This window comes from Pelodiscus sinensis, chromosome 5 (genome assembly GCF_049634645.1).
Source record: "Pelodiscus sinensis isolate JC-2024 chromosome 5, ASM4963464v1, whole genome shotgun sequence".
Taxonomy (NCBI): Eukaryota; Metazoa; Chordata; order Testudines; family Trionychidae; genus Pelodiscus; species Pelodiscus sinensis.
In genome coordinates, this window is record NC_134715.1 from 12,574,585 (window position 1) to 12,586,623 (window position 12,039).

The window sequence follows — 12,039 nt, forward strand, 5'->3', positions numbered from 1 at the left end:
AGCATCTTTCGAAAGAGCCTCTTTCGAAAGAGAGCGTCTAGACTGCAGGCGGATCTTTCGAAAGAGAAATCCGCTTTTTCGAAAGAGAGCACCCAGCAAGTCTGGATGCTCTCTTTCGAAGACGGCCTCTTTACATTGAAGAACGCCTTCTTTCGAAAGAGGAACTTTCGAAAGAAGGCGTTCTTCCTCGTAAATTGAGGTTTACCGCCATCGAAAGAAAAGCCGCGTTCTTTCGAAATAATTTCGAAAGAACGCGGCTTGAGTCTGGATGCAGGGGAAGTTTTTTCGGGAAAAGGCTACTTTTCCCGAAAAAACCCCTGAGTCTGGACACGGCCCTATTGAATGACTGCAACACCAAAGTCAGCAGGAACATTCATAAAGGAGTCACAAATATCTTCTAACCACCGTTCTGAAATGTCTGGCAACCATACATTATTAAGCTGACTTCAGCACAGCCTCTGGCATTGCCTTAGAGAAGGGGGGAGGAGGGGACATCGTGGAACAAAAAAAGGGAGGCGTTTGACCCAAGTGGGAGCTCAAGAAGCTGTGGAAACCAGCCTTGTAAAGTCAAGTCAAGCAAATTACCTGAGGAGAAGCTCTGTGTAACTCCAAGGCTTGTCTCTCTCCCCAACAGTACCTGCTCCCATAAAAGGCATTTCCTCCCCCACCTCTGTTAAAGAAACTTTGTTTTAATGGTCAGATCATTCCCTTGAAGTTGTCCCCTTGCGCAGGCATTCCCTAATACAGTAATACACCCTTGCTCACAAGAGTCTGCAATGAAGCACTTCAGGAACTACGTTTGGAAAACAGAATCCCTGGTGGAATGAAGCTGGTCCTTAGAAAGGGATGGGTTTTAGTTCAGTCTCATAGTCCAGCTTCTGTACCTCTGACCTGAAAGGCAAGTAAAAAATTGTAATTGTAAATTGAGATCAATTATGTATTTGTATTATGTAAATGTTTTATTGCCCCCTTGCTTTGGCAGAGGGGAGAGAGAGGAAGGCTTACTAATCTGAGGAACCCAACTAAATATAGTTGTTGCCATGGTGGAATTTTAGTAGTCAAGGTACATTCTATTAACATCCAAATATTGTATTGTTTGAGGAGGACAGCTGGCTTAGGACTGAGCACACAGTTATATTTCTGACAAGCCTCTGTACTAGAAATCAGAATTCTCTGAAGCCTGAACTGCTGAGTCCCCCTCGTGGAGAAGCAAAGGAAAACAATTAGAAAGCAACAACAGTGTTGAATGCCTTTTACAGGTTCAAAATGTTTACAAACATTAATTAATGAAATTCTCACACTATTTCTGCGCAGTAGACCGGTAAATGCTATCATCCTAGTTGCAGAGGTTGAAATGGAGACAGACAGGTTTAACTTTGTCAACAATTGCAATACGGTCTGCTAACTTTGTGTGCCAAACGTCAGGTGGCCATGGTCTGATTTTCAGAAGTGCCACTGCTGAGCATCCACAGACTCTTTATCTAGTATCAGAGTTGTGCTCTGAGGAGTAGCCCAAAAGTGCCTCAAAGTGGGCATGCAGAAACTGAGACAATATACTGAACACCTTTGATGTCATTTATTTGTCCCAGGTCACAGAATACTTGATTGTTAAAGCTAAGACTAAAATACAGGAGTTCCAGGGTCCCAGGACTGTATTAATTTTTTCTAGATCACCTTCCAGTGTGAAACTTACTAGTTTTCCTGCTTACAAAATAAACGTGTTATTTCTGTAGTTCTAAAAGGTTTGTATTTCATGTCATTTTTCTTACCTTCCCTCTAAAGGATTAGTTTGTCAAGCAGCATTTTTCCAAATGTTATTAAATGTTCATGGTCTAATCCGGGAAACCAGATATGTATGTTTTCCTTCTGTGCTTTGCCATCACCATATGTTCTTCCTTGCTAGCAAGTAGTCGGTTGCTTTTTAAAAGTGATAGATATCTTTTTGTAGTAGCAGAACTGTAAAGCCTGTGAATCATTTGCTGCCTGCCCTAGATACAGAAGAGAGCCACACAAGAGGAACCAAGCCAGGAAATCCTAATGTTCTTCTGGGTGCTAATTCCAACTCTTAATCAAGATCTGATTACCAAAAAGGAAGACAGAATATAAAAATGCTATAAAGGTATAAAATGTTTCACTCTTGTCCATAATTCATTCTGTAAATGTGTCCATTATGATAGTCAGTATAGCAAGAAAATTGTGATGTTTTTGCAAGATTCTCTACAGAAGAACTCCTGCCAATTATGATGAATAATCTAGATCTGTATGCTAATTCTATAATGCCCTATAATATCATGGTACTCTAATACTTTCTCTGCTTCCTCAAAAACAGGGAACACTGAAGAACACTAAAAGGTAATTAAAAATAGTTAATAGGTTAATCACACTTGGTCTTATATTTATCTAATACAGAATACTGATTCTTTAGTGATGTAGCTCTAAAGCATTATCATGAGCCAAGAAAATGAATCAGACATTTAATGGAGATGTGGAAACGGAAATTTTCTTGTAAGATTACAAAATTGTAAGCCAATAATACACTAAAATATAATAAAGTTATCATTAACATTCCATGCATGAACTGATATCCTCGGTGTCCTTTTTCAGTATGTAGATGAACTTGATAGAACATTCTTATGTGGGCTGAAAATTCATCAGAATAAAGAAACAAAGGACCATTCTTACCCGTATGCTCTGTCTGCTTTATGCCATTTTGCCCAGAGAATATGCCCCCATGTTTTGATAATGGCTAACCTGAGCAACACCTCCTTGTTGGTAAATTCACTCGCAAATCAATGCAACTGTCATTTGGAATCAAATCCCACTCATTACAGCCTGTGGACCCTGAGCTAGTTTAATCAAAGCTACACCCCCACTTGACTTGGCTCCCTTGACTGCAAAACCCAAACTTTGCAACAGTTTTCTCTTCAGCATCACTATGCTCCAGATTCCTACTCCAGCAACACCTGCAAAGGGATTACTCAATCTCAGGGCGGCTATGTCTAAACTATGTGGACTACGCCACATCCAGGGAATGCACCTGCTCTTCTGCTTTTTTTTGAGGAAGAGCAGAAGTGCTCTTTCGGAAGCTCTGTCCTCCTCCTCCCATGAGGAAGAAGGGCTCTTGTGAAAGAGGGTTTTTTCCCAAAATTTGGCCTGTGTAGATGGGCCAAATTTCAGAAAAGCCTCTTCCGAAAAAACTATCAGAAAAAGATATGCAAATTGCAGAGCACAATTCGCGTACCTTTTTCCGTTAAAGACCCGTAGCTTAGACATTGGAGGTGGCTGAATATGTATTTTGTCTCAAACTGGAATACACTTGCTGGTGCAGGAAGATAGGTGACTTTTTTTGTATGAAAGAAGGGGCAATTTACCAGTGACGTGCCCCAGCCTAGATATTCAAAAGTGTCCATGATTTTGTTTGTCCATCTTCAGAGATCCACAGTCTGATTAAAGAGATGCTAAGCCCTCACAACATACACATTTTCAGCTCTGGCCCCAGGCTTACTCATTTTATCCAGTAAAACACAACAACTGTTTTTTCAATTTTTAAAAGTACAACTTGGCTTTAAAAAAAAATCTAAGACACTTATCTTGATTGTAATTTAGAATGCCAGTAATCAGTGGTTGGGTGAACCCAGCAATTTTGAAATCACCAAATGTCTAAATAATGTGCCTTTGGTATTGGGAAAATACAGAGTTCGGTTAGCCTGCAGAGGACTATGAATAAGCAAATAATTGGAAAAATAGAGAAGGGGAGTAAAGTTGATTTCTTACTTCACAGGGTGAAACCTAGCTAGTGGCATTTAGCCATTAGCTTAAACAGAGTAGTGCAGAGCCATGTCACTCGTTGTAGCCCTGTGTGTCCCTCTGCCCCGGCACATATAAGCAAGGACAGCAGACAACCTGACCCTGCAAGTCAAGTATTATTGCTCTTGGTGATATTCCCTTCCTTCATATGTCTCATGGGAATGAAATACTGCTGACACTTGCAACTAGAGGTTTACTGGAGATGTCGACCTGAGTATGCAATTATCATTTTTATGTTACTTATTTATTCTGAAAATGCATAAGTGAATTCAAATGATAACAACTGTACATTTCCAATCAGTGTGAGCTAGATTCTGCAGCCATTCATTTCCATGGGAATTTGATGCCTAGCAGTCTCAAGATTAGGCCTATTTTAAAAAATCTCTTATGTTATGTAAAGATAAAAAAGAATGTTTCATTTTATATGTCCAATAATTGTGAATAAAGAAATATCTAAATTATTCTAGATTGGGCCTTTTTTTAAGGTTGCCTGATGCTTCCCATTATAATAAGATCCTGTTTTCAGGTGCTTATCACTTTGCCAAACTTTAAAGCTGAAATTTTCTATGCTGGGTGTCTTGTTTCAACCAAAATGGTTCAGTTATTTCTGAAAACATGACTAGGGAAAATGTGTTGTTTCACAGTGTTAAAAAAGCAATAATCTATCAGCCTTTTCTTTAAGATGCACTCCTGCCTGCAGGCTCTGGAGCAGGGACTTAAGATTTGACAGGCATATGGTCTTTGTATCAGGAGCCTTTTTTCGTTCCTAAATCTGCTCCAAATTGGCCAAGTTATCGGATTTTGCAAAATCTCAGTTGACTCAGTCAAGACTTCTTAGAGTTCAGCATCTACAGTCTCTAAAGTGTGTTTACCGTAAGCATGGGTCAGCCTTACACAACTCTCATGGGTATCAGACTGTGTAAGTTCCATCCCATTAGCATGAGTTAGCATGTATAAGGCTCAAGATGACAGCACAAAAACCAATTGTATGGAAAGTCTGCGAGGGTGGGAGGAGGTTGGGCACCAGAACAGACAGCACAGAGCTGTTCTTTTACTAAGGGAGGGGATGGTCCCAGGTCTCAGGCTCCCACCCGAGTTCAAATATATGCACTGCACTTGAATCAACTGTCACAGGCCAGCCACAGGTGTTGAATTGTGTCTCAGTTTTCCATCTGTAAAATGGAAATACTGTGCTGCTCATGAAGATACAGCAATGTTTGTGAAGCACTCAGATACAGTTATGATGAGCGTCATAGATTAGCCACTGGGCTAAAGGGGCCTGTGGCTGGGGCCTCTGGAGAAATGGACGCCCTCGTGTCCTGACCCCACTCCTAAGCAGGAGCACTGGGGGCATGGGGCATCCTGACTTTCTTTCCCTATCAGGAGGGCCAGGAGAAGTGGGGAGAGCCTGGTCCCTGGCAGAAGCACCAGCAGGGGAAGCCCAGACTCTGGCTGCAGCCTCAGACTGGAGGAGCTCTTGCTTCCCGCCACGGCTTCCCAGCTGGGGGAAGCTCTCACTCCCCACTGAGGTCCTGCGGCCAAGGCAGGATGGCAGAGCTTCTTTGGTCTTGAGGCCATGGGGAGGGGAAGAGCAAACGGATTGTGGGACTGCAGTGGGGGGCAGAATGGGGTGGGGCCATGAGCGGGATTGCAGGCAAAGAAGGTGACGAGAGTCCCCCCACAAGCTCCCGTTGGCTTCCCTTACTCCTCGTAAAGGAGGAGTATTGGACACCGATGGGAGCTGCCCTCAGCGTTTGATTTACAGGTCTGTATTAGACCCACTAAATCGAACGTCAAAAGACCAACTTCCAGAGCATCACTCTTCCAGTAAGTATTAGCTGTGCCCTAAGTGAGCATCATCCATCCTGAGCACTGAAGTAGGCAGGAGTCCTGTAGAAAAATCAGTATGTGATAATGTAATTAAAGACTCTGATCATTTAATTATAGACTGTATAATAATGTATATGTACTAGGGAATGCACAAGGGAACTGACTTAAGGTTGCACAGGAAAGCTTAGTGCTGGCATGCTTTAATTTTCAAATACTTTATTTTGCAACTTATTTTATTGTAATGTAATATCTATTATACATCTGAGAGAATTTGTCTGTGTGTCTGTCTGTCTGTCCATCCGTCTGTCTGTCTGTCTCAGGGATGGGCAAATACTGGCCTCCAGGTTGGATCCAGTCCACCAGGGTTAGTCCTCGGTGAGCCCTCACACCTATGTTTACCTGCACCTCTGCAGGCATCAGGCAATTTCAGCTCTCCTTCGCTGCTGGCTGCCACATTTTTTATGGCATACCCTTGGTCTATTTGTGTATGTCCATTTGTTCAAGAACTCCTCCTAAATCAGGCATGTCAAACTCAAAGCCTACTGACGGCCACACAAACGAAAACTGATAGCTTTCAGGGCCACCAAAGAAAATGTACTTTATCAGAAAGCTGTATTTATTATTATAGATTATGTTTTAGGTATATTTTATAATATTTTTCAGGTCTTGTTTTAATATACTACAATAATTTGATGTGTAACATTGTTATCTGCTCATATAAACTAATTTTTAATTTAAATGTAAATTAAGGTACTTTTTAATTTTTTATATGATACATAACTTGTTTTGTTGAAATAAAAACAAGTATAGACTGTGGTTAATCAAATGGAACATGCTTCTGTGAAAATTTCAGATACTTTGTAAGTTTGAGACTTTGCACGAACATATAACTATTAGTGAAATTGCAAAAAATTGACATATTTATTGATATAAAATTAATATACATTTTGTGATTTTATTTGGGAATAAATACATTAAAACAAAATATTAACAAAATAACCCCTTCCTCTCCCCCAGAGCCAGGCACCCCCAACCTAATGCTTCCTCCCTCCCCCAGAGCCAGGCACTCCAACCTTATCATAGAATCATAGAGCTGGAAGAGACCTCACGAAGTCATTAAGTCCAATGCCAACTAAATCAACCCAGCCAGGGCTTTGTCGGGCTGGGACTTAAAAACCTCCAGGGATGGAGATTCCACCACCTCCCTAGGGAACCCATTCTAGTGCTTCACCACCCTCCCAGTGAAATAGTTTTTCCTAATATCCAACCTAGACCTCCCCCACTATAACTTGAGACCACTGCTCCTTGTTCTACCATCCATCACTACTGAGAACAGCCTCTCTCCATCCTCTTTGGAACCCCCCTTCAGGAAGTTGAAGGCTGCTATCAAATCCTCCCTCACTCTTCTCTTCCAGCCTCCCTCACATCCAGGCACCCCCAACCTAATGCCTCTCCCTCCCCCATAGCCAGGTACTCCCAGCCCTCCCTAACCTAATACCTGGGTCCGAGAGTCGCCGTTGCCACTGCTGCCACTGCCACACATTTCTTCCTCAGGCATGCTGGGGCAGTGTGAGCACAGCAGCCGACTGTGAGCACATGCTGGGTACTGTGCGCAGAGCTGTCCCAGCCATGAGCAGTCGCTGCAGTGCCGAGCGGCCCGTCCGGCTGTGATCTGCACTCGGCCAAGTGCTCTGAGCGGCCAGTGGCGGGCTGCCAAGCGCCAGTTTGACATGCATGTCCCAAATGGTGAGAACTAGGAACACCCAACTTGGTATACAGCTTCCTCTTATCATAACTTAAAGCCAGGTAAGGGTTTGTTGCACCAGGAAAATGAGATGTGCCTGGAATGGGATTGCTTGTCACACAACCATACACAAAAGAGACAGAATTACTAGGCTAGTCAAAGGGGCTGGCTGGGGATGTGCCCCCCCCCCCTATCTGGGACTGCCCCAACCCCAATCCTTCCCCTCACAGGCACTGTTTATGGAGGGTGGGGGGCTGAAGCCCCCCAATTTGTACACAGCAGCAAAGGGAAAGTACAGTTTGCTGCTTTCCTCTCTCTGGCTGGGGAGTACAGAGGACAGACAAACCTGGACCTGCCTCAGCTATGCCTGCTGGAGCTGCAGTGGTCAAGGACAGACACTTCTCACCTGGCCCCAAGCTGCTGTAGCAAGAGAGGTCTGGGGTAGTCTCTCTCCCTGGGGCAGCCTGACCCTCTCATCCCCAGCCCCACACCAAAGTGACAATTTAAATGACACATGTCCATTTTAATTTTATTTTTCAAGAAACCAAAAACCAATTGACTTAAGGACTCGAGCAATGCCAGGTAAATCTTCTAGTTGGATATAAATTACAAAACCAAATACATAGCTCTCTCCTCCCCCACCATTGTTTTTACTCTTTTTTACAAGCCAGTTGATGTCTAAATAATGCAGGATGTTTAAATAATGAGCAGATTTTAAAAAAGCAAAAGTAAAATAATAAATAAGGAAATGTTATATAAGCACAGAGAAAGTAACACTCCAAATAGAACAAATAACATTTTTGTAAAGAGTGTTTTTGCTTCATTTTTTAAACAGTGAAAAACAATTGAACTATCTTAATCTGCAGATATCTGCTTTATATTAGCGGGGTATCCGCATCTGCAGCTCTGGATGTAGATATTTGTGGCTCATTTTTGGATGTGGTTGTGGATACAAATTTTGTATCCGTGCATGGCTCTGTTAACCGGTATGGACAGAGAGCTATTCTTTACATTTTGGTTGGGATTTTCAAAACAATATAATTTACATTAATGGAAGATGAGTTTACATTGCTTTGAAAATCCCAGACCTTGAGTGTTGCTTGTGCACACTATCATCCTTTATTTAAATTTTTTTTTTCTAAGTTTAGATTTTTGTTAATTTTTAAAAATTATTTACGGGATCCAAATATCCCTGTGGCTTCCAAAGGAGGAATCCAGGCCTACTTCCAGAAATGGATTTTTAAAGAACTCTTCTGAAGCATATGGATAAAATTTTTTATTTCAAATCTATAATTTTATACACAAAATTTAAACTTCAGATAATTACTAAATTCCATTTTCTTTAAGCACTGATCCTGTTCACACCCTCCTGAGGGAAAACCAGAAGTAAAGGACTAAAAGGGAAGAAATTACAGAGGTTCTCCTTGCAGAGTTTCTCTCTAGTTAGTTTGTCAGGGGAATGTAGTTTGTCTCTTTGGGTATGTCTACACTACAAAGTTAATTCGAACTAACAGCCGTTAGTTCAAATTAACTTTAATAGCGACTATACATGCAAACCGCTAGTTCGAATTTAATTTGAACTGGCGGAGCGCTTAATTCGAACTAGGTAAACCTCATTCTACGAGGAGTAACGCCTAGTTCAAATTAAGTAGTTCGAATTAAGGGCTGTGTAGCCACTTAATTCAAACTAGTTGGAGGCTAGCCCTTCCCAGCTTGCCCTGGTGGCCACTCTGGGCCAAACCAGGGAAACTCTTCTACCCCCCTCCCAGCTCCGGAGCCCTTAAAGAGGCACGGTCTGGCTACGGTGCCCATGCCAGTTGCAAGCCTGCCAGCACCCAGCCAGCAGACCCTGCACCTGGCACGGCATGAGCAAGCCACCCGCTGCCACCCAGCCCTCCGCCTCTTCCCAGGACCAGGCTGGCAGCTCCCAGGAGCCTGCCCAGGGCTGCAAGAGGTGGGCGCCTGCCTGGTCTAGTGCGGACATCGTGGACCTCAGCGAGGTTTGGGGGGAGGCTTCCAACGTCCATGACCTCCGCACTAGGCACAGGAATGTGGCCATCAAGGCCATGATAGCTGCCAGCCTGGCCACCAAAGGCCACATGCGAACCCAGGAACAGGTTTGCATGAAAATCAAGTTGGTCCAGTGAGACCCCCGACCCTGAGCTTAGAACATAAGAACATAAGAATGGCCGTACTGGGTCAGACCAAAGGTCCATCTAGCCCAGTAGCCTGTCTGCCGACAGCAACCAGCACCAGGTACCCCGGAGGGGATGGACCAAAGACAAGGACCACGCGATTTGTCTTGTGCCATCCATCTCCAGCCTTCCACAAACAGAGGCCAGGGACACCATTCCTACCCCCTGGCTAATAGCACTCCATGGACCCAACCTCCATGAATGTATCTAACTTCTCTTTAAACTCTGTTATAGTTCTAGCCTTCACAGCCTCCTGTGGCAAGGAGTTCCACAGGTTGACTATGTGCTGTATGAAGAAGAACTTTCGCTTATTAGTTTTAAACCTGCTGCCCATTAATTTCATTTGGTGTCCTCTAGTCCTTCTATTATGGGAACTAATGAAGAACTTTTCTTTATTCACCCTCTCCACACCACTCATGATTTTATAGACCTCTATCATATCCCCCCTCAGTCTCCTCTTTTCTAAGCTGAAAAGTCCCAGTCTCTTTAGCCTCTCTTCATATGGGACCTGTTCCAAATCCCTAATCATTGTAGTTGCCCTTTTCTGAACCCTTTCCAAGGCCAAAATATCTTTTTTGAGGTGAGGAGACCACATCTGTACACAGTACTGAAGATATGGCATACCATAGTTTTATACTTCCCCTCCTCCTTCTTCCCCTGGCTTCCCCCTTCCAGCTCCCTCCTCCCAGGTTTCCCCCTCCCCTCTTCCACCCTCTTTCTTCCCTTCTCCCACCTTCTTTTCCCAGTCTCCCCCAAGGTTAATCCCCCTCCCAGTTTTGTTCAAAAAAGAGAGTTTCTATTTTTGAACACACGTGTTCTTTATTTTTTACATCAGGAAGGGGGGCTACGGAGGGGTAAGTGGAAGGAGGTGAGGGAGGAATGGGGCACGAGCCCCCAGTGGGGAGGACTAGGGTGGCTGTGTGGGCTCCTCGGGGTGGAAGCTCTCCTTCAGGGCCTCCTGGATCCTGGCAGCCCCCCCGATTGACCCGCTGGATGGCAGCCTGTGGCAAGTGCATCCGGGCTGATGGCCGAGTGCTGTGATGTGCCAAGTGAGGGCACTCAGGGCACTCCAAGTCAGGACTGCTTTGCTGTCCCTCATCAAGGTAGACAAGCAAGCGGGGAACCCTGAGAACTGTCTGTCCGGGGTGAGGGTCGGGTCCCTTTAAGCACAGCCCTCGGCTAGCCTGAAACAGCAGCTCCACGCTCTAAGTCCTAACCTAATGCCCTGCCGGCACTGGTTCCAGCCAGCTTTAATTTCGGTTCAGGGTCCACTCAATGTGGACATGCTATTTTGAACTTGCAAAACGCTAATTCAAATTAGTTTTTAGATCTAGATGCACTAATTCGAATTAGCTTAGTTCGAATTAACTAATTTGAATTAAGTTAGTTCGAATTAGTGCTGTAGTGTAGACCTACCCTTACACAGAATAAATTGTAAGGCATGCTACACACTCTGTTGAGCCTTCAGGGTCTGCTGGGGTCATGGGACATATATAAGAGGCTAGAGCTATCCAAATGGAGGCCCTTTGCCTTAGTAGGCTCAGGGGCTATGTCTAGATTACAATGATTTATTGGAAAAATGTACGCAAATTGCGCTCTGCCCGTCTACACTGGGCCAAATTTCAGAAAATCTTTCCCTTTCAGAAGAGCCCTTCTTTCTCGTGGAATGAGGAAGACAGGGCTTCCAAAAGAGTGCATCTGCTCTTCCGCAAAAAAAAGCAGAAGAGCAGATGCGTTCCGTGGATGCGGTGGAATTTTTCGGGATACTGGTATCCTGGAAAACCCCCATAGTGTAGACATAGCCTGAGACTGCAGTAGGTCATGTCCAGTATCTTGGCAGCTCTCACCATGCTGTCAGGGCTTCTGGAATTGATAGTGGCATCCATAATCTCTTCAAAGGAGGGGATCCTCAGCAAAAGGGTGGGTGGGGAAAATTAGAGCAGTGGAACAGCCTTACACCCTCTTAGCGGGATGCACTAGTGTTCTAGGCCCATTTCTGGTTTTAGTGGCAGCTGCAGCTAAGTAGAATGTAGAAAATTGGTTTCTTCAGTCTGTTTTATGGCATTGTGTAACCCACACACCTAGCGGGGTTAGTGAGCAATGCAAGTGGTACCTAGACCACAGCAAGAGTTAAGATCAAGAGACCTCTACAGCACGGGCGAGGAGCCAGCTGGCTTTTAGCTCAGAGGGTAGAGGCTCCTGCTCCAAAGCCGCCTGGTGGTGGTTACAACTGCATGGTTTTTTAATTTTCTTTTGTTTTCCATATGCAAAGCACAAAACATTTATGTTCAGATAGGCAACTTATTTTATAATAGGGAAAATAAAGTAAGAACAAATAGAAACTCTCCAGGAGAAGACAGACAGCTGGCTAGATTTTCTTTTTCTTTCTTTCTTTCTTTCTTTCTTTCTTTCTTTCTTTCTTTCTTTCTTTCTTTCTTTCATGGGATTCCAAATTATGAACCA